This window comes from Solenopsis invicta, chromosome 4 (assembly GCF_016802725.1).
Source record: "Solenopsis invicta isolate M01_SB chromosome 4, UNIL_Sinv_3.0, whole genome shotgun sequence".
Lineage (NCBI taxonomy): Eukaryota > Metazoa > Arthropoda > Insecta > Hymenoptera > Formicidae > Solenopsis > Solenopsis invicta.
The window spans coordinates 20,226,273-20,247,145 of record NC_052667.1 but is presented as its reverse complement, the minus strand read 5'-3'; the positions used below and the strand labels follow the sequence as shown (position 1 = coordinate 20,247,145).

General features: G+C 36.2%; 1 protein-coding gene across 2 annotated transcripts in view; it reads right to left on the bottom strand.

The window, feature by feature from the left end:
• LOC105205822 (protein roadkill) overlaps window positions 1–20,873 on the bottom strand; it is a 150,944-nt gene that overhangs the window by 77,900 nt on the left and 52,171 nt on the right. For both annotated transcript variants that reach the window (XM_039448220.1, XM_039448221.1), the window contains exon 3: window positions 6,561–6,620. The gene's annotated coding sequence lies outside the window, so the exon portion shown is untranslated. The remainder of the gene's footprint in view (window positions 1–6,560; window positions 6,621–20,873) is intronic.

Genomic DNA, 20,873 nt, shown 5'->3' with positions numbered 1-20,873 from the left:
TGACGAAAATACATAAAAAAAAATTAAGCATTGGGAACGGCCACGTGGGATCGCGCTGAACCGCATGACAAACCACGTGCTCACTGAAAACGTATTGAAAAACCGTTTTCAATCGAAAAATCAAAAACCTGTATAAACCTATTAAAATTCAAGTTAAATACCTGCTGCAAATATAATCTTCGCAGATTACTGTGATAGAAAGTTTCGCAATCAAACTCGTCGAAACTCATTTTACGTAAGTAAATTGAACGTCTATGTGGAATTGGACAAGTTTGTCACTACAAGCGTGAAGTAGAACCTCGCTAACTAAATTCTTTTGGAACCTTCTTTTACGTAAGGGCGCATCCCAATGGAGAAAAAAATAGCGGAACGGGACAGTAACGAACAGAAGGGAGGAAGGTCAGCCAATCAGAGTAATTTCGTTCGGCTTTGTGGTAAGTGCGTTCCCAATCCCCATAGCATAGAATTATCACGGAACGCAATAATTCTTAACCGATTAAAAATTATAATAAAATGATTGTAGATATAAATGATACGTAAAGGAGAAGTAAATAAATTGTATGCTATAATAATTAGCTATATTTTTATGTTAGGCTGCAAAACGCAAATGCGCAAGAATAAGAATATTTTTTTTTTGTTTTTATATTTATCATTTTATTCTCGTAAAATAATTGGAATAATAAAAGTAATTACGTACCTTCCTTTATCTTTCGGAAAACGAAAAAATGTTACGCTATCTTAATTATTGTTTAGCACGAACTCGATAATATACTTTTTCCAGATATTTCTTAAACAAAGATAGCACGAAGTTGTAATACAATATATCAGAGTGACGTGATGATAATGCTTATTGAGTTTGGTTTCTCTACGGCTCTGTGATTGCAATAAAATTACTATGGGTTCTTTACTTCGAACGGAATTGGTGGGCCCAAAAACACAGAGTCCGTTCGAAATTGCGCATTAAATGCACGCACCGAGTATAATTTGTCCTTGTTGTTCATCAAACGTTAAAGGACAAGTAATGTTCTATGTGCAACTTCGGAACGTACCCATAGTCGCTTGAGATGCGCAAACAAATCTGCGCGGCTGAATCAAAAGCGAAGAATTGTCCCTGCCACATTCCTTAAGGGAATGCTAAAGTCGTCCTTTTTTACCGACCGAACATTAATTTTCGGGCATGCCGTTCTTCTAATTGCATTTACAGATTTAAAAATCCTTTTCCATAATTAAAGTATAGACAGTAATGTATAATAGACGCTATATAAGGATAATGAAAACAAAAAAAATTGGAAAATTATTCTCAATTTTTTTTGTTTTCTTTATCCTTATATAGCGTCTATTATACATTACTGTCTATACTTTAATTATGGAAAAGGATTTTTAAATCTGTAAATGCAATTAGAAGAACGGCATGCCCGAAAATTAACGTTCGGTCGGTAAAAAAGGACGACTTTGGCATCACCTTAAGGTCCAAACACATAAAATGCATAGCACAGCATATATGTATATTATATACGACTATATCTGTACCTTGGTGCTAAAAGAGCCAATGTCCAAAATTGCTAAATTCGAGTTATATACTATATGTCGCAGGCAAATAGCAATTTTAGGAAAATAGTAACTGACTAGGCAAATAGCATTTACCAGGTTAGGTTAGGTTAGAATAAATTACATAATTTTTGTGTTTTTAAAGCAGCTATTTTGTGTTTTTATTTCTCTACTTTAAATACACAACATGCCTGCTTGAAAAACACAAAAATTGTATAATTATTGGGTTTTTAAAGCAGGCATTTTGTGTTTTAATTCTAAGCTATTTGACCAGGCAAATGCTATTTGCCTAGTCAGTTACTATTTTCCTAAAATTGCTATTTGCCTACGACATATACATTAATGAATTCTAAATGAGAGACACTATTGTGAAAAGGGTCGAACTCGAATTTGGACAATGGTACAGATATAACAAGCCAGCCAATGAAATTTTTGTCCAGAATGAGGCGCGGCAAATACAATCTAATGTAATGTACAATAAAAATATAAGCATAATTAAAATTCGTAAATATAATATTATTATAAAATCTCATAAATTAAAATATAATGTAATAAAAATAAAAAATAATAGGTAAAGGGTGATTCTTCTATAAACATTATATGATTCGTTTCTCTGAGCCTGCTATCGCACTCTAACGTCTAACGCGAGCCATATACTTAAAAGTTAATTAATAAAGCGACTGATTTCGAGTATCCTGTCTATTCTCCTGGCATAAGAAGCGCGCAGATCCAAGAGCTAAAAGCAAGAGCGTGCGCTCATAATAGTAGATGATGAAAATTCAAATATCAATGTAATCTTAGAGCTCAAATACAATGAACGGAATAGAGAACGGGGAATCAGGAACACTTCAATATGTCGAATAAGGAACGTTTTACGTTTTTAAACTGTTCCTTATTTCACTTATTGCACGCAGTCCCAATCTAATTTATCGCGCATTACGGAAGGTGCCATGTTTTTTTTTGCACTTTGGACAAATTTTTGAATTGATTACTTTGCAATCTTCGTGAAATCGTTTCACCTTTCTTCTTACATCATAATGGTAAAGGCTGCCGTACACACTTTGCATAACCGTAACCGTAACACATAAAATGCATAGCATTTGCCAATTCGAAAATTGTAAAAAATGCAACATCATTATTTTCAAACTCTTAGCTCCGATTGGCTAATTCTTAGGTCTTGCAGTTACGGTTACGAAAAGTGTGTGCGGCAGCTCTAAGAAATAGAGCAATCGTGAAGTCTGATGTTCGCGTTTGCACTCAACGTTATATCGCTTTTTTCTCTCTCCAACGCTCATACGGTCATACACATACTTATCTCGTTTTAAGCGCAACAATTTTTGGATATTTCAAGCAACGCGACAAATCTACTGAGGACAAAAGTCACTTGAAAAAGTGTACATATACGTAAAAGCGCTGAGTGCGCATCTCTGTCGTATGCTTCTCTCCTCCTCAGTCCAGCAACCAAAATATGAATGAACTGAACGAGGTCCAGTACTAAATAAGACCTACGTTTGAATTTACTATCAGAAAACTTTGGTCTGAAGTACATACATGCTTAAAAGATGTCATTGGAAGTAGATAAAAAGAGGCTGGGGAATTAGAAGTGACAGCAAAGTATTTGTTTAGCGAAACGAAAACTTGTGACAAAGTGGACGTATAAACGGTTTTTCTTATAAAAATTTGCAATGTTTATTTCATGTATAGAGGAAAGACGGGGTTCGTGAAATACGTTTGAGGTGATGAGATACCATGACATCTCGTATAATTCGCGGTAAATTCTAAGAGCAATCATTAAAATTACTTTGTTATAGACAATTTAGACAAGGACGATTACCGGTCGTTAGTGTTCGCTGCGTTTTTATATAATAAAAGCTAAACTTCAGTTTTGCAGGTGACAGCAATTTTTACAGGTGTATACTGCCTATGTTAGGTGTTAATTTTTTAACATTGGTCTAGCTTGAAGACCATGAATGTCTTCAAATAATGTAATTGAATTTAATGCGTGCCATAATATGAGTGTATAAATTTGGCATACGAAGCTATACCATGCAGTGAGAAAGGTGAGCCATTTGTATTACGAGCGTAAGACCACTCTTGTGACTTTACAATTTTATAGTGGACGTTGTACAATGCTTATTAGCACACGGTTGGAAAAATTGTGTTAAATTTAACATAAATCACATGTCCCAAACGGTCCTCTCAAAATTTTGTGTTAATTTAACATAATCTGGATATGTTAAATGAAAACATTAACACTGCGTTAAATTAAAAAAAAAAGTAATCCTAATCGTAATTTCAAGTTAATGATGTGTACAATTAATGTAATTTTTATGATGACATAGTAAAAGAAACAGAAGAATAGTAAAAAGATATGATACAGTTATCCCCATTTCTGTTACATCAACATTTTTTTCTGTAAATTTTAACAGATAGAAAATATAAAATTATAAAAATAATTTAAACAATTTATTGAAGCAACACAATTGGCACGTATTTATTAAATACGTGCAAATTGTGTTACTTTAATATATTTTCAGAATTATTTTCAATTCTACATTTTATACCTGTTAAGTTCAGTTAACACAGCAGACACATGTGTTAAATTTACACATGAATATGTTCATTAATTAACACAAAGACTTTAACCAGCAGATTTTTTTCACAAAAATACACAAATTTTCCAACGGTGCAGCAAAGAAATTATTTTAAAAAGTTATTTTTTAAACCAAAGAAATTTTAGTTTAACAAATTCTTTTTCAAATAAAATATATTTTACAAAATGTTCATAAAACCTCGTTTCGTGACACTTATTAATGTGCAAGATGTACGAAGGATCATTAATTTGATTTTTTTTATAATTAAAAGTGCCTTTTGCGATACTGATTGTTAGTATTCCACGGCCCTCTTGCTATCTCATAAACTCATCCTTCTTTTCCCTCTTCAGTAAATTACAATTTACGTTCTATATAATTTGTTCTATATACCCGATAAACTTCTACCTATAGGATGATTCATAGTATTCCATGGCTAACAACCTACCGTTGGTAAGAATTGTGTTAATATTTACTGAATTATACTTAAGAAAAATAAAATGATATATTCCATCACTTTTTTCCGCCTTATTTTATAATTTATTATGTTATAATACTATTTAACTTCCTAATTATAGAAAATAACAAATAAAATTTAATTCTGAACGTAAAATTTCCTATAAACATGGGTCAAAAATGCTTCTTTAAAAAATTAGCGCCCAAAAAAATCATTACTTTATATATTTTGCAATTACTTTGTGTCTTTTATATGCATTTTTTTAAATAATAGAGTAAACTCTAAGAAGTTTTGTTTTCGTGACAATGTAAATCAGCTTCAAAATAATTAATAATTAATTTAAAATTGATTTAGAAGAAAATGTTTAATTCCTTTGTCAGTTTTAATTCGTTCAAAAGCCTTATATTTATAAATATATAATAAGGCTCAGTGTCACAGTAACAAAAAATTTTGTTTGCTTATTTACAAATATTGTATATGGGAGACACTTAAAAAAAAAAAATCAATAATAGATGTTCGATCGGTATGCGTGAACTTGAACGTACAAATTCTACGGGATATCAATCGTCATCATCATTTTATTATATCCGGAAGTTATTACGACCTCAACATATTATAACTTTCTATTGTAATTATTCCTCGGTACATTATTATCACGTTATGTAATAATATAATATTAAAATATTGTTTAAGCGATAATTGTGGAACGTCTCAGACGTAACAGGGTTAAATCAAAATTTTATTAAAGTTTGCTTAAAAGATAAAAGTATCAATTTGTAGAAGTACAGCGTAACACGTATAAATTTATGAGAAAGAGAGAGAGAGAGAGAGAGGGAGCTGGAGTTGTTATAAGATATACAAATTAAATTACGTTGTGAAATATAGCGAGTCCGGTGTAATTGAAAAATTACGTGGCCTCGGCGGCATTCCGGCGCTTCCGAGACACAATGCTTTCTCCTTTTTCTTTTTTTTTTCTTCTTCAATCTGATCATCAGCAACGCTCGTGCAGCCATTAGTCCTCAAATGTCGGCACGACGACGCGATTACGCAGGAGCGTTAAATGCGCGCCTCGGCGTTAAATGCATGCGGGCAACGAGGAATCACGTAAGGATCATCGATGTTAGCAGACTAACGACGCCGATATCTTTATGTAATCGCGAGGACGAATGATGTCACGTACTCGCTAGCGTATTCACAATAGCTGCGAAATATCGTCGTCCAACGTGCAACGGTACAAATTGCCGCTTCTTCTTTTTCTTTGTCCTCGCCTCGTCTTGCTCGCTCGCGCGCAACAGCGCTCATAAAACACTTGCGACTCATCACGCAGGAATGGAATGTCTCGATAAAGGAATAATGCGATGGATTCGCACGCGGAATTACGATATGCGGAAGAGGCGTCGGCGATAAGCCGACGACAGACGTCTCACTTAAATCGAGGCTCGAACGTAAACGACGACGCGCAAAAAAAAAAAGAAAAAAAAAATTAGATCGAAGTCTGATCGCATTTTCGATGAAAGATCAATTTGATTCATTTTATATGCTTATAAATGTTGATTTTGGTCAAATAAACTTTAATCTCGTTGGACTTCGATAGTTATCACCGTCATAATTTGCAATATTTAATAACACTTAATAAACGGCGGTAATAATTTGTCGATTGCCAATAAGCGAATCTATTATTTCGTCCGGTTCGTTATGAAAGTAACATTGCGTTTCGCGATATGCAAATGGGCCGTTTTATCGCCGGGCAATCTGACGATTAAAGCAGATGCTAATTAAAGGATGCGATCGAGACAGTCGGCTGAATATCAATGGTCAAGTTCGCGTCCGCCGGTTCCTCTTGACTTGGCGAGACGATGAGGGCGAAAAAGAAGAAACGAGATGTCGTCATTGCGTATGGACGCGATAAGGTAAAGACAATCTGCATTTGTTAAAAGACATCGCATATACACGTGCCTACTTACTGGTTGGCATAGTTCGCTTCACCTTGGCGCTATCACTCGAGAAATGCACACGAAGCACACCTGAAATCAAGAGTCAAACAGGATATCTCAGCAAGCTAGCTATGTATTTAAGTAAGCCACACATTCATGCACGCCGTATAATTTACTTGAATTAAGTAAATATTATTTGTTATACACAAATGTTTTTCCAAGTTTGCATATCCGCAAATCTATCACGTGTTCAGCATGCTCTCTAAATCTCGTAGAGCGATCGAGAAGCCACTTTGAACGAGTGAAAATTGAGCTTGTCCAATTTTTCGAATAATTTGCCGCTCTAGCAAAAATCAAAATTAAAATTCAATTTTACGGGGTGAAAATTGAGCTTGTGCAATTTTCGAGTGATTTTTCACTTATCGGAATTTAGAGAGCAAACGTTTCAAATTTATTCAAAATATATTCTGAACTCTAATAAATGGATACTTTTCAATCAAGTATAAATTAAACAAAAAATTGATTTGCCTATTATGCTGATTTTTCTTCAACAAAATTTTACAATATTGTTGGAAAGATTTTACTCCTTCTTAAATCTCGTAAAATTAAAATGTTTTAAAACAGTGACAATTGAGTTTGTGCAACTTTTCGAGTGCATTTTGACTCTACAGGATTTAGAGAGCAAACGTCAAATTTATTTAAAATATATATTCTGAATTCTAATAAGTTGATATTTTTCAATCAAAAATAAATTAAAAAAAAACTTATTTGCTTATTATTCTGATTTTTCTTCGACAAAATTTTACAATATTTTTCAAAAAAATATTCTCTAAACCGTGTAGAGTAAAAAATCACTCGGAAATTGTACAAGCTCAACTTTCATTCTTTTAAAGCGACATTTCATTCTACGAGATTTAGAGAGTGTAAACTTTGTTTGAGTACATGACGAATTTTTCTAACATTTATGATTTATTTTAAAATTGTTACCAAGAAAATATTCTTCGTTTAAGATATCCGTTACTTAAACAAAGAAAAATAAACGTAGTAATCGCTTTTTTAAGTAGTGGGGTGACGTTTTCCCTTACATATCAACAGAAAACCGACGAGATAAAAGATGGCTCATAAGATCTGCAACTTTCACGGAAGTACCAAGCTAATAGATGTACAGATATCAATTACAAAATAACAGATTAAATATAATACACAAATTTCATAAAGAAACATCGAAGATCTTCAAATTACATTTATAACATAAATATAACTGGTTTAAATATCAATTTTCCAAAACGTAATAAATATGTGCATTTTGTTACACGGAAAGAACGATTCTACTGTAGCATCTAAAAATTTGGCTAGATACATATGAAAAAATAATTCAATGTTGAACTATCAAAATAATTATGCAAAGTTTTGACATTCCAGCGACAACCCAATTAAACATCCGAGATACAATTTTCTTAACGGTCCTTCAACATAATTCTTTTCAGATCTGCATTTCAGCAAAATTGTTCTTTAATTCCATAATATAATTGATGTGAGGGCCGACGTGCGTTGCTTATCGAAGCGGCTGGCTGCGTTTGCGCAAGTGTGTACGTAAATAAAAGCGGTGCGGTAAGGATCGTACAATAATCTGCGATAGTCGACCTTTTGCCGAGCGTTTCACGAGGGTATATCCACACGACGACGGCGGCGGCGGCGGAGTGAAAATCGACTTGTAGCTGGAAGCTACGGCAGAACTTTCAAATCGCCACTCTACCCGGCCTTCACATTTTCACTAGATGATTTTCACTCGACGGCCGCCGCCGCCGCCGCCGCCGCTGTGATTCACTTTCCTCCTCGGGTGGGCGTTTACGTCGACCGAGCGCAAAAAGGCGCAAAAGAGCCGGTCACGAGTCCCGACTCCAGAGAGTCGGGGGATACCAGACCTCGCCAACAAATGCCGTGGTTAGACCAAACGAATCGCATTAGTTCCGCGTATCGCGGACCCACTTCGACGATTCCAAATAAGTAAAAGTCTCGAGTCTTCGGAGACTTTCGTCCGTCTCGTGCTGATGTACGATGCAACATAGGCAAGTTAAATCGTGATCTCGAGGAAAGGAAGGAAATTGTAAAAGGCGGTTAAAGGCGTACCGCACCGCGGGATACGGGTTGATAATTAATTTTCTCACATTCGAGATAGAGGCTGCGTTACTTCTTCCACGCACTCATTCGAGCACACAATCGGAATGATTAGACGGAAGCGGATATCAATGTATTTCGAGCGACGACTCTATTTGGACTGTATTTATCCGTGGAATCGGTTAGAAAGCACTCTCGGGATAGCGAACCGCCGTCGTCGCCGTCGTCGCCGCCGTCGCCGTGGATTAGCTCGGTTTTTTCCCCGAAGTGGCTCGGCTCTACGCTATTCCCAATTATCGAAGCTTTCACCCTCGCGCTCGCGGCGGCCGCTCGCCTCTGATCGCTCTGAAATCGGCACGCTATTATCGCGCGAGGCGACGGACGTCGCGATGGACCACGCAGGCATTATCGTTCGGGGCTTTGGCGTTACGGTCCATTTAGTCCAGTTGATCGCGAACGTTAGAGAGAATCTCCCGATCGCACGCTTATAGAAAAGGGTTAAAGGGAGAAGAGAGACGAAAGGTCGACGAAGGAGGAGGAGGAGGAGGAGGAGGACAAAGTGGCTACGAGGGCATCGCGAGTCCGTGAGAGAAAGAGAAAGAGAAAGAGACAAAGACGGACAGACCTGAATACTACCGTGTGGCACCGGATGGAGAGAGAATGCCCGGTGGGGGGCGATCGGGGGGACGATTTGGACAGCGACGGCCCTGAGCCACTTGCCACAGTAGGTCAGCTCTCTTCACCTCGCTTCGCCTCGTTTTTCGAGCCTCCATTATACACACACGAGGAGATCTTCCTCCGTCGAGCTCTTTCAACGACGGGCACGATATATACGCTTTCTTCGCGCCCACCACCCCCTGCTGTACGTGTTTACCTGGGTCCAGGCTCCGATTCCCCTCCCTCTTCTTCCCGCTTCTCCTGCACCGTTCGTTCGCCACTGGATGCGCTGCGAATGGATCCTGGATTTCCTTTATTCAGGATTTTTGCGGAGCGGAGATCGCGACCGGTACGAGCTTGGCGAAACCCGTGGAAACGATCTACCTCGTTAAGATCCATTTTTCTCCCTCTTTCTTTCGCAATTGTGAAAATCCGTCGTTACGGACGTGTAGAATCTCTTTTCACGCGATCAGAGACACTTGGAATAAAATCTTATCGCGGAAGGTATGGTTGATACAGATATCAGCAAAAAATGACTTGCGTTATTGAAAGCACAACAATTGTTGAGATTTTAGCGTGTATTTAAATTTCATGAAATCAGTATTGATTTTAACAGCGTAGAATTACATTAACGAAATGTTTTTGATAAGATTTTTCATACCGTTTATGCGTATTCTTAAATTTTGTTGTTAAAACTATATCGGATCTAGCTAATCTGCGTCTCAATGCTTTATCTACACTTGGACCTTCGCAACAGCTTAGTTTTTAATTAATGTCTTTGCAGTAATTTCTTAAATCACTTTTTTCAACAACGTTACTAAATTTTTCACTATACTTTTGTTTTTAGTCCATCAAAAGTCACTTTTAGTTCATAAGCATACTTTCACCAGCTCTTTACTCGTACACGAGAAAACTACGTAATGAATGGAGTTCAATTTTTGTAAGGACTTACAAAAACATTTGCTCCAACTTTGTACAAGTTTTATATATCAAAGTATTCTAAAAAGTAAAATGTAACGTGATATATCAATCTGTCATGTGCAGCTTGTCGTTATCTATACAAAATTATCTAGAAAAAGAAAAGGCTTCTTATCTTATCTAAATAATTATTATAATGTATATTCTCTTCATCTTTGTCTTGGATAAAACGTTTTCCTTTTTAAATTCTAAAATATTGTAAACAATGGCGGTACTGAAGTTTGATTGTTTCTAACCTCAACTCCAAGTTACCATTTGGCGTAACATGAATTGTTCAAAGTGATAATACTGATAGTAATAGAGTTGCTTTCTGAAATTCTGTCAGTACTAAAAAAAAAGCCGAAAAAAATTGCACTGATCAGTAGTAATGCAATATAAAAACTGAAAACTTTTACAAAGAATTTTGTCAGTTATTAAATATTATATGAATTATGTATCTTTTTATTTGCGTATTGAATCGAATCCAAAAAATATTTCTTTTTGGATTAAATTATTTGAAGAATTTTTGTTTACGAAATAAAGATTTCGAAAATAATAATATGGATATATCGTTTTCATATTCCAAAAATTGACTTGCTTAGCAATATTATCTAACAATTATATTCAGAAAAAACCATATATAACTTTATCTTCCAACTCGATAAATTAAATCATCTTTATCTTATCTAACAATAAGACATATTTACATATAATTTATCTTGTCTTTATCTGGATAATTTGAAGTTATCTAAAAGCGCGCAACACTAGTCATGTAAGATACCATCTATAAAGTTCTAACTTTAGTATTATTTTCCTAAAAACTACTACACGGCCCATTGGCCATCGATTAAAATTTTAATATAATATTACAAAAAAAAAGACCTCAGTCACAGTATTTTTTTAACTCAAATCCTTAAAATTTTAATTTCATTTCATGCAGCGCATTACATTTTTGTTTCATTTGTTACTAATTTATTTTTTACTATTTTACTATTTATTATGTATTTACTTATTTATTAAATTGTTGGTTCACTATTAATGGCGTGTTCATCTCAAAAATTTGCTCTGAAGGTTCAAAATGGCATTTCTGTGATTCGCAATGATCAACCGGGTTACTAATGAATAATTTACTAATATATTCATATTTTTAAGTTTCACCGATAAAGGCTCTGTGTAGCAAGAAACGCGTCTGAATGTATCCGCAACTAATTTTATTCCGGCTTTACAATTGACGATAGTTTTACGAATGTTCTCAAATTGTATTATCGTGCGTATTTATAAACTGCTCGTTACAGGCCTAATTTTCTATTTTTATCAATATAATATTAGTTTCGTTTGAAATAATATTGCATACAACCTTTCAACAGACGGAAACGTTTCGAGTTTTCGATCATATCTCCTCGAAATGGCTTGAAATTAAACGGAGGACAAAGAGAGGCGCGTGTGAGACTCGAGGGACGCTTCGTATACATATAGGACCGTTTTGAGGGCACCGCGCGTGGTTCCACATGCGTTCCATGTGTAATACAGCATTCTCTCTCTCTCTCACTCTCTCGCAAGGCGAGAACAAAGAAAGCGCGCGGCGCCTTTGACGACCTTTTGACAGACGCGCGCGGGGGCCAATTTTTATCGGCGATTCGCCGACGATACGTTGCGCTACGATAACGGGAAAAGTGGGTCGAGAGGAGAGCACGGCGAGTCGGGGGAGTTAAAGCGCGTCGGCTCTAGCGTAACTCCTCGGCGAATTAGCGGCGGCGAAACGGTGTCATGTCGCAATTTTGTGGAAACAATTCGCGCCAGCCTGCTTTGCTCGACCTCCCCGGGGGAATCGTATCGCCCTAATGCGATTAAAAGAGGACCGTGAGTAATGCCCGCTGGTGCCGCGCGCGCGCGCGCGCGCGTATTACTTCGTCGAATGAAAACGTCGGGGGAAAACTTTACGTGCCAGCAACAAACAATTGATCGCCCGGGCAATTAGTAATTATCGGGACGACTTCTTTTTGGTCTGGCCTTTCCATCCTCCTTAACGAGAACGGAACTTGGCCGAGTAAATTTTCCCAACCGCGGCCACGTACTTTGGCGCAAAATACGTCCGTTCCGTATTCTTCCCTTTCCCTTTGCGGACGAAATTCGGCTTCCATAAATCACGCGAGAGCACCACCGCGAGCGAGCACATTTTTCCCCAGATGTCATTCGGATCGATAATTCGCTCTCGACGTCACGTCGATTCTCTCTTCCCTTAGGAGGAAGTTCATCCGTCCGCGACGGAAGAGAGAGAGAGAGAGAAAGAGAGAGGACTTATCGTTAACCTCGATCCTTTCTCGTAGCCGCGATGCTTAATACCCACTCCCACTCGTCTAACTGTACCACTAGGTCGACCAGGTGCCATCAGCGATCGATTAGATAGATGTCGATTAGGGAACTTTGACGTTACAGTCGCGATACAAGAAGGGGCACGGGATAAGAATGTATAGGAATCCGACCTATAATAAGAAGGTATATGCATGTGCGCAACGCGCGGTTATCGAAACACAGAAATCTAAACCGGTCGTCCTCTTATCGTCCCCAAGATTCTTATCCCGATGCGATCGGCTTACAAAATCTCGTTTTTATCTTAATCCATGTTTCATCCGTTCTCCCCGGCTCTCTTCCCCATTGTACACGTCCGTATCTCGTTTTATCCGTATATTTATTTATTTTTTATTACACTTCCTGTGTCCCGGTCTTTATCACTTCGTCGGTTTCTTTCGAAAGAACCTAACGGAACCCGGGCTGGTGGTGTTACATCATAATGCCAGTTACATTGATCCGGCGGCAGGTCACGTTCGCACGAAGCGAGCGTTCGGCCGAGCAAATTTGTAACGGCGTTACATCGATCGTATCGTCGTACACCGAAATCGCGCGTCGTTAACATCGACACCGGTGGTTAAAGAGAGGAGCGCGTAAGGCCGAGTAAGAGTAGTCAAACTGGTTTGCTATAAATCGTCTCTCGATTACAGGAGTCGCGTCGGCGTCGATTAAATCAGTATTAAATTGTCCGATCTGTTGTCCGCGAGCTAATAATCTGCGTGGCGCCACGATAACTGATTCCTCACGAGGATACGATGATCCCTGACCGTTGGCTTCGTCTCGGGAGAGCGGCAGGTTTCTCCGTAAATCAATTTTTCTAGATCAACGAATCAACATTACGTACAGCCGATTTCGAAGCTGAATTATTTTACGAATTATCTTGCATCGAAAATTGTAATATCCAAATTTGTAAAATGAAATGATGTTGCGTTTGTCGATATGAAAGTCAACTACTTTTTATTTTTTCCTCGGCGATGAAAACGATCATAATTAATAAGATACGTTTGGTCAAGCAAATTTTGATAAAAATAAACAATTTCTGGTTATTGCGATTAAATATTTTGGTTACTGAATTCGGCCACGAATCTACAATTATAATTCCTACAAGGACTTTGTTTATTTGTTTCGAAACAGACGTACTGATTAAATCTATCCAATTTTCAATTAACGCAACCAGACTTTTTGTTTTTCAGCGTAATCAGAATCAATCTGACTCATCTGGCTATAATGAAAATTACGGTTCGTTCATATTTCATCGAACTGTGTCAGGTTGTTCCATTCATATTTCAAATTAATTCAACCGATTTTTTCCAGCGAACGTGTTTTCACTCGGCACGCAACATTCCCATGCGAGTAATCCGAGAATCAAGGAACGACGTCGTGCGTCTCGCTTCCTTCAACATTTCGGAAAGAACCATTTATTAAAAGCGGCGGGAGTTCGGGATCCCAGGTTGTATTTATCTCCGATTCGCTTAGGCAAGTATTTAGGATCCCTCTGTCTCCGCGGGTGGCACACAGTGGCGAACGATGACGATGATGGTGATGGTGATGATAGGTGGCGGTGAAGAGGGACAAGGACGAGGGACAAGCTCGATCCCACCCGCGTTCTCGTCTCTATACTACAAAACGCCCCGAAGCGTATACAGATCCCCCATCTCGGATCCGCGAGGCAGCAAAAACGGATGGCGGTGATTGAAGAGAACGGCAGCTGCAGGGAGGTACGGTTCCGAAATCGACCAACTCCCAAATACCGCACCGCGATAACTCGTTTCGCGGCTTTTCCACGAAAGTGGAGCGGAGCGGAGCGGAGCGGAGCGCGAAGGCGATTACCCCGGAAACTTCTGCCGGAGAGCTTCGCGATTTCAGCGACGAGCGCGCATTAATTCTCGCCGATTGCATCGCGCTCGTTCGCGGTCTCCAAAGCGCGATTAATCCTCTGACAGCGCACTGGTGGGCGGGGGCGGGGGCGGGGGAGGAGGGGATCACGGAGAAACAGAATTGCGTGATTTTAGAGCTTACGAGGTCTTTCCAGGTATCGTTGAAGCTTTAATCGTTTAACTTTTAAATCAAGGGACGTTAAAAAGGATCCTTACGCGTACGACGATTTTCGTGGCGGGGAGAAAAACGAGATGGGGTTCGTTTCTCCCTTCGTCTCCCTCGTGTCGGCGGGATGGAACGAACGACAGCGAGGGCGGAAAGCCGGAGGGGTTCCCCATCGCCGCGCCGGGCGGCCGAAAGAAACGCGACGCGGGGCCGAGAGATCGAGGGGCCCTACGCGCGCCCTACACGACGATTCTCGTTTCCACTCGTTTCATTGTCCAGGGCGGCATATGGCGTCCGCTTTGTCCAGGAGAGAAAGCTTCTCCGCTTCCCAGGCCTCGATAGAACGATAATGAAAATCGATTCCACAGCCAGCCATGCAAACGCGGACGCGCAGCGGCGAGTCTAAAATTTAACCCCGCTACGACTTCAGTCCCGAAGTTTAATTTAATTTTAGTAATGGTCTTCTATTTCGGGATACAATTTAGTTGGCATTATAGCGTTGCGTTCCGTATTAATTCCTTGGTCCTTAGTAAAAAGGGTTTAACGGGTGATGATCCGAAGAATCTTCTACGTTTATCAAAACGGTTAAAGATATTTGCTCATAATCCTAGATCGCCATATTGAGATATGACGTTTGCGATTTTTTGCACATAGCTGCACTGAGAAAAATGATTTATTACATCAACAGGACATGGAGAAGAAGAGGGTAATATGGTACCCATTTTCATTTTATTGAAAAAATTAGTTTATAATATCAATATTTTCTATTGAAACTGAAACGATTCTATTCGTCAAAGTGTTTAACAGATTCTAAACTCAAAGTAATAAAATATTTATTACTTAGGACGTGATTTATAAAAACGCACTGCATAATCGGTGGAAGAAAAAAAATGTTGGTAATATGGTTAGTCCAAAAATAATTTTCTAAAAATCGGATTAGTTTAAGAAAAGTATTTTATTAAAAAAATATATATATTTTTAATTTTCCATCGTTTACAATTTTTCTGATTTAAAATTTTTCCGCGATTAAAGACTTTAGAGATATCATAAGAAATATTAATTTGTCTTTGTTTAATTTTAAACAACAAATATAAAATCTCTAATGTTTTTGAACATCGTCCTTTACAACAATCGAAGAAATATTTCAACATGAAATTTCGTTTAAAAAAACCATATTAACAAAATCCTGTGTTATTGTTCAACTTTGCACAACTCGAAATGTGCACAGCCAAATAAAAAGTCAAATGATAAAAAAGACACTCGAGTGTACATACATTTGTGTGATAATACGCTCAAGATTAAAAATAATAAGAAAGTATGTGTAATTAAATGCTAAAGTATACTTTGAAAAAGTTTAGAAATGCTCAAAAGTAAAAATGCCTCATAATAATTATTGTATATTGGCATATTAGAGCCACTACAAAACGGCAGGCTACTAATTGAATAATTCCATAAGCAATTGTTTAAAATTTGTCACCTAATAACAAAGAGAAAGGAGGTAGCCGTAATGCTTATAGTAGTCAAAATATCCTCATCTCTTCTATATTGAATGACTCGATGAAATTCAAATATGCTCAGCCAAATAGAATTTCTAATTATTACAATAGTACTCGAGAGTTCATATAATCAGAACGTTTAAGAGACTTTAATCTGGTAATTTCTACAAGATTTCTGATTCGTCCATTTTTGAACAGACTGGTTGAATCTATCAAGATTTTTACATAATGCAACAAGACCCTTTTCAATGCGCGACTTTTTTTATAATACAATTTCAAGAACTAGATTGACGTTTAAAAAAAACCTTAATAATTATCTATACATAACAATAAGTCTGCAGGGACAATTTTGCGTTAATTTCAACGTGAGAGTGCACGAAAATTCAGGAAAGAGAGGGACCTGATACTACCTTCGTGTAATTAACTTGGAAGTTTTTAGCGTTCTGGGTACTCTCTTTATTTTTTATTAAATACGTTTATTGTATTAAATATATGTTTACAGTACACATGCATTATTACGCGCAGCGTAATATTCTTTTGTGTGTATACTAACGCACGCAAACATTGCAATACTTCTGAACCTCTCTTTGAGATCCATACTCCTTAATTATATATATCATATTTATTCACGCATTACAACCCTTTATCCACATTTTATATTGTTCAAAAAATAAAATTTTGTTTATTGGTTATAAAATCATGGTTCGTTGATTTTCGATATTACAATCAATTAAATTTCTTCGAGAGATTTATATCGTACTATTTTTTTTTTTTGTTGGCCCAAAGGGTCAACTAAAACATTCGTGATACCTGGCTCCCTTGGGCCGCCTTTGTCCGCTTAAAAGGAAAGGACGTTGGAGTTGTATTTCGAAGAGCTCGTAACATTCATCGATTGTGTAATTCTATTTAGAGCCTAGCTCCATTTAAATTTCACTCTGGAAATATATCTCTCATTTACCACATGTCAGCAAGTCACTTTACTACCGTTTTTTTTCCCTGTCCTTCCTATCTGTTTCGTTTTTTGTATCATCCTTTTTTTCTCCACAATTTTAACGTTAGGCCACCATTGCTATTTTTGGTCGTCTTCTCTGCCACACCGAGGTCTGTGAAACTCTAATAACTTGGTCACGCTGTTTCTCTAAAAGCTGAAAGCAATTTTTTTAGCTCGAAACCATGTGAAATCGATACTTCATTGCGAGATAAAGGACACATGAAGAATTAAACCAAAAATATTTCATTTTCAAGTAATTACAATTATTTCGTAATACAAAGAAGTTACATTGCAAAAAATGACTGCTTTGAATTGAAAAACCTTAAACTTGAAGAAAAAAATATCAATATTTCGCGGAGAAAAAGGAAACGAAAAAGATGGGAAAGACAGGAAAAACTGGCAGTAAAGTGATTTGTTGACGCGCAGTAAACGCGAGATACATTTCTAGAGAGCGATTTAAATGAAGCCAGGCACTAAATAGAGTTATACGATCGACAAACGTTACGTGCTCTTCAAAATACAGCTCCAACGTCCTTCCTTTTCAAGCGGACAAAGGCGCGACCCGGGGGAGCCAGGCGTGTCGGGAATGTTTTTTTTATTAAGGCCAGAAAAATCGCCCGGCGGAATGAGTTTTCTACATCGAACCGTTCTCAAGAGTCCGATTTCACGCGCAGGGGGAAAAACGTACGATTTAGAAGTTTCACGGAGGAGAGACGTTCTCGAGAGCGCGAGCGAGTGGGTAGCGCGCAGCGGAGAACAGGCAGGCTTTTGCGCGCGCAGGCTTTCCAACGCGCGATATTTCTGGTGATAACTATGCCAGGGACTGCCGGGTGAAGTAGCCACTATAACGCGGCTCGGTTCGGAGTAAAAGTACATGGGTAACCTCGTAAGCGGGTTCACCGTGTCGCTTTCACTCCCCGCGTGTGCCATGCTGCAATATTATCCGCCGCTCGAGGACCAAGCGCGCCCAGCGTGCGCAATCCACGCTCCACGTAGATCGTAGACGAGGCGATAGGCTCCGGCGGCTATAAGCGCGAGATCACTCGAATAGGTCATTTGACAAATAGCACGAGTTAATTTTTCTCGAGATTGAAATGTCAGGGGGAATCAGAATTAGGGGAGGTGGACGTGTAATTTCCTTCAAACGCCGTATGTGTCGAGCATTCCTTTCTTAGATACCAGGTATATAAAACTGACATTCGCATGAGAAACGCCATAAATCAATGAGTATTCTTTACAGATAAAAACTGTGATTACTCAAGCTTTGTAAAAGGATTTTCTTCAAATTTCCGGATTTTTCAGAAATTTTTCGGTCAATATTTTAAATAGATTATAGAATCTCTGAACGCAGCTATGAAATATTTTTATTTTATTTACGCGCTTTTTAATTTTTCTTAATCACAGAGACAAACCACTTAATAGTTTTGAATATTAAAAAGAAATGTACCAAAAAGAATATGAACTAAATGATACATAACAATCGGTTTACGAACTCACTGAAAATATAAAAATCGAAAGGTGATAAAACATACGATGTTAGTTTAGAATGACGAAAAGTATTATCATGATTTATACATGTAGGGCAAATTGGAGTATTATGGCCATACGGAAAAGATAATCATAGTCTGTAATTTCTCCAGTAATTGCTAAATAGTGCATTTTTATAGTCATTCTGAAAGATAATCAATATTTACAGTATTTCATATGCGTACACTATTCGAAACAATCTTATTCTGAATATTATATAATGCTTTTACTTTTGACTACCTGCAAAGTTTTGCAAGTGTCCTCTAAAAGCTGATGTAACGTCGAATAAATTACTGTAAAGCTATCATAATCAACGTTACGTATATAATAAAGGAAGCTAAATTGTAACATGACTTATAATTTGTGCTCTTATTTTCACTATTTATTTAAATACACCATGATTATCTTTTTCTTACAATTCGGCCAAGATGGCCCACTTTGTTTTTTTCATACATTGTTTTTTTTTAAATTATAAAAATCTGTTTTTTTCCTTATTTTAAAAAAATTATAATTGTTATGTTATTATTGCAATATTAAATTTTAAAATTTTCATGTTACTATTGCAATATTATAATTATAACTAATTCATGTATAATTATATATATAAAAGATATATATATTTGTTTATATTAAATATATAAAATTATAAGTTTTATTCATCATTTTAGAAAATATTACATTCATTTTTCACATGAAACGTGTATAGCCAACTGTCCCATAATACTATGGCCATCTTTTCCTTAAAATTTTGATAAGATGGCTAATGCATATGTTATAATATTTTGTTAATATTAGATAAGTGTTCTAATAAGTGTTTTCTCTTTAAATTCAATAGTATTATTAACTTTAATATTCAATGAAGTAATACGTCAAACATTATTAAAAAATAACAAAAATAAATATGCGTTTTTTGCATTTTGAAAAACTATGGCCATCTTACCCGAGTTTATCCTATGTAATTTAGAGGAAATTCATGCACAAATTGAATGATGTGCAGACAAAACTAAAAGATTAATGTTAATCCAATCCCCTCTCTATAAATTATTCTGTTGCTCATTGCTTAGACTATCTAAGTCACTGGTAAACAGTTGTGTTTTTTTTTCAAACTCTAAAAATTCTGAAAAATTCTGTTATATTCTTTTAACATTTATGTGTATTTTCACCAATGTAGATTAACTTTGATCTCGGTTTAATTCTTTAGTCTTTTCTAAAGTTTTCAAAATCAGAAAAAGATAAAAAATAAGTTAAACTGAAGTCAAAGTTAATCTACATTGGTGCAAATGGACATTAGGAATATAAGTGTACAATTACATGACTCGAAACATTTTTTTTACTTTTTTTTCTGTATGTCTGAATTTGAGACAGAATCGATAAAGTGGAAAAAATCATCTGATCTAATCATCGGGTTAATACGAGTCAAGTAAATCAAAGAATTATAATATACGTAAATGTGTCTCAATTATCTATAGCTAATCGATTGTCGACATTTTACATTATTAAGAAAAATAATCAAAAAAGTAATTTTGTTAAAAACAAAAATTTTTATTTTAAAGTAAAATTAAAATTAAGAAAAATAATCAAAGAAGCAATTGTCAAAGAAAAAAAGTTTTAATCTAAAAGTAAAATTAAAAAAATTTCTCTGAATCTCATAAGAATTAATAAAGAATAAAAGAGAAATCTCTTGAAAATTCTAGGTCTTTTTGAATTTTTTTCGCTAATAAATATCCTGATTGCTACGTAAAAATACACTTAATAATCATTTCAGTATACACGGGAATTCAATATTATGAGTTTGGTTTATTTATAAAGTGTGTATTTATCAACAATATATATAAAGTTAAATATCTTTTTTAAGATACCTAAGTAAGATATTTGTTATTTTACAATAAACATCTTTACAAAAATTCGTCATTAGATTTACAAAGTTTCCTAATTAAAAAACCTTATTTTATATGTACGGAAATATTCATTTTATTATATTGTAATTAAAATATAAATTAAAACTTTCAGAATTAGTTTCCTTCCTACAAATAATTATTATTTAAAAGAAATATATTTCATTAGCTTAATGTAAATAATGAGGCATTCTTTATATATTTTTAATTATTAGTTTAATTTATTATTAATTTTTACCGCAGTTGCAAAAATTGAAATTTTTTCTTATTCTCCAAAAGTCTTTTATTTATGTTGTTTATCAAACAATCA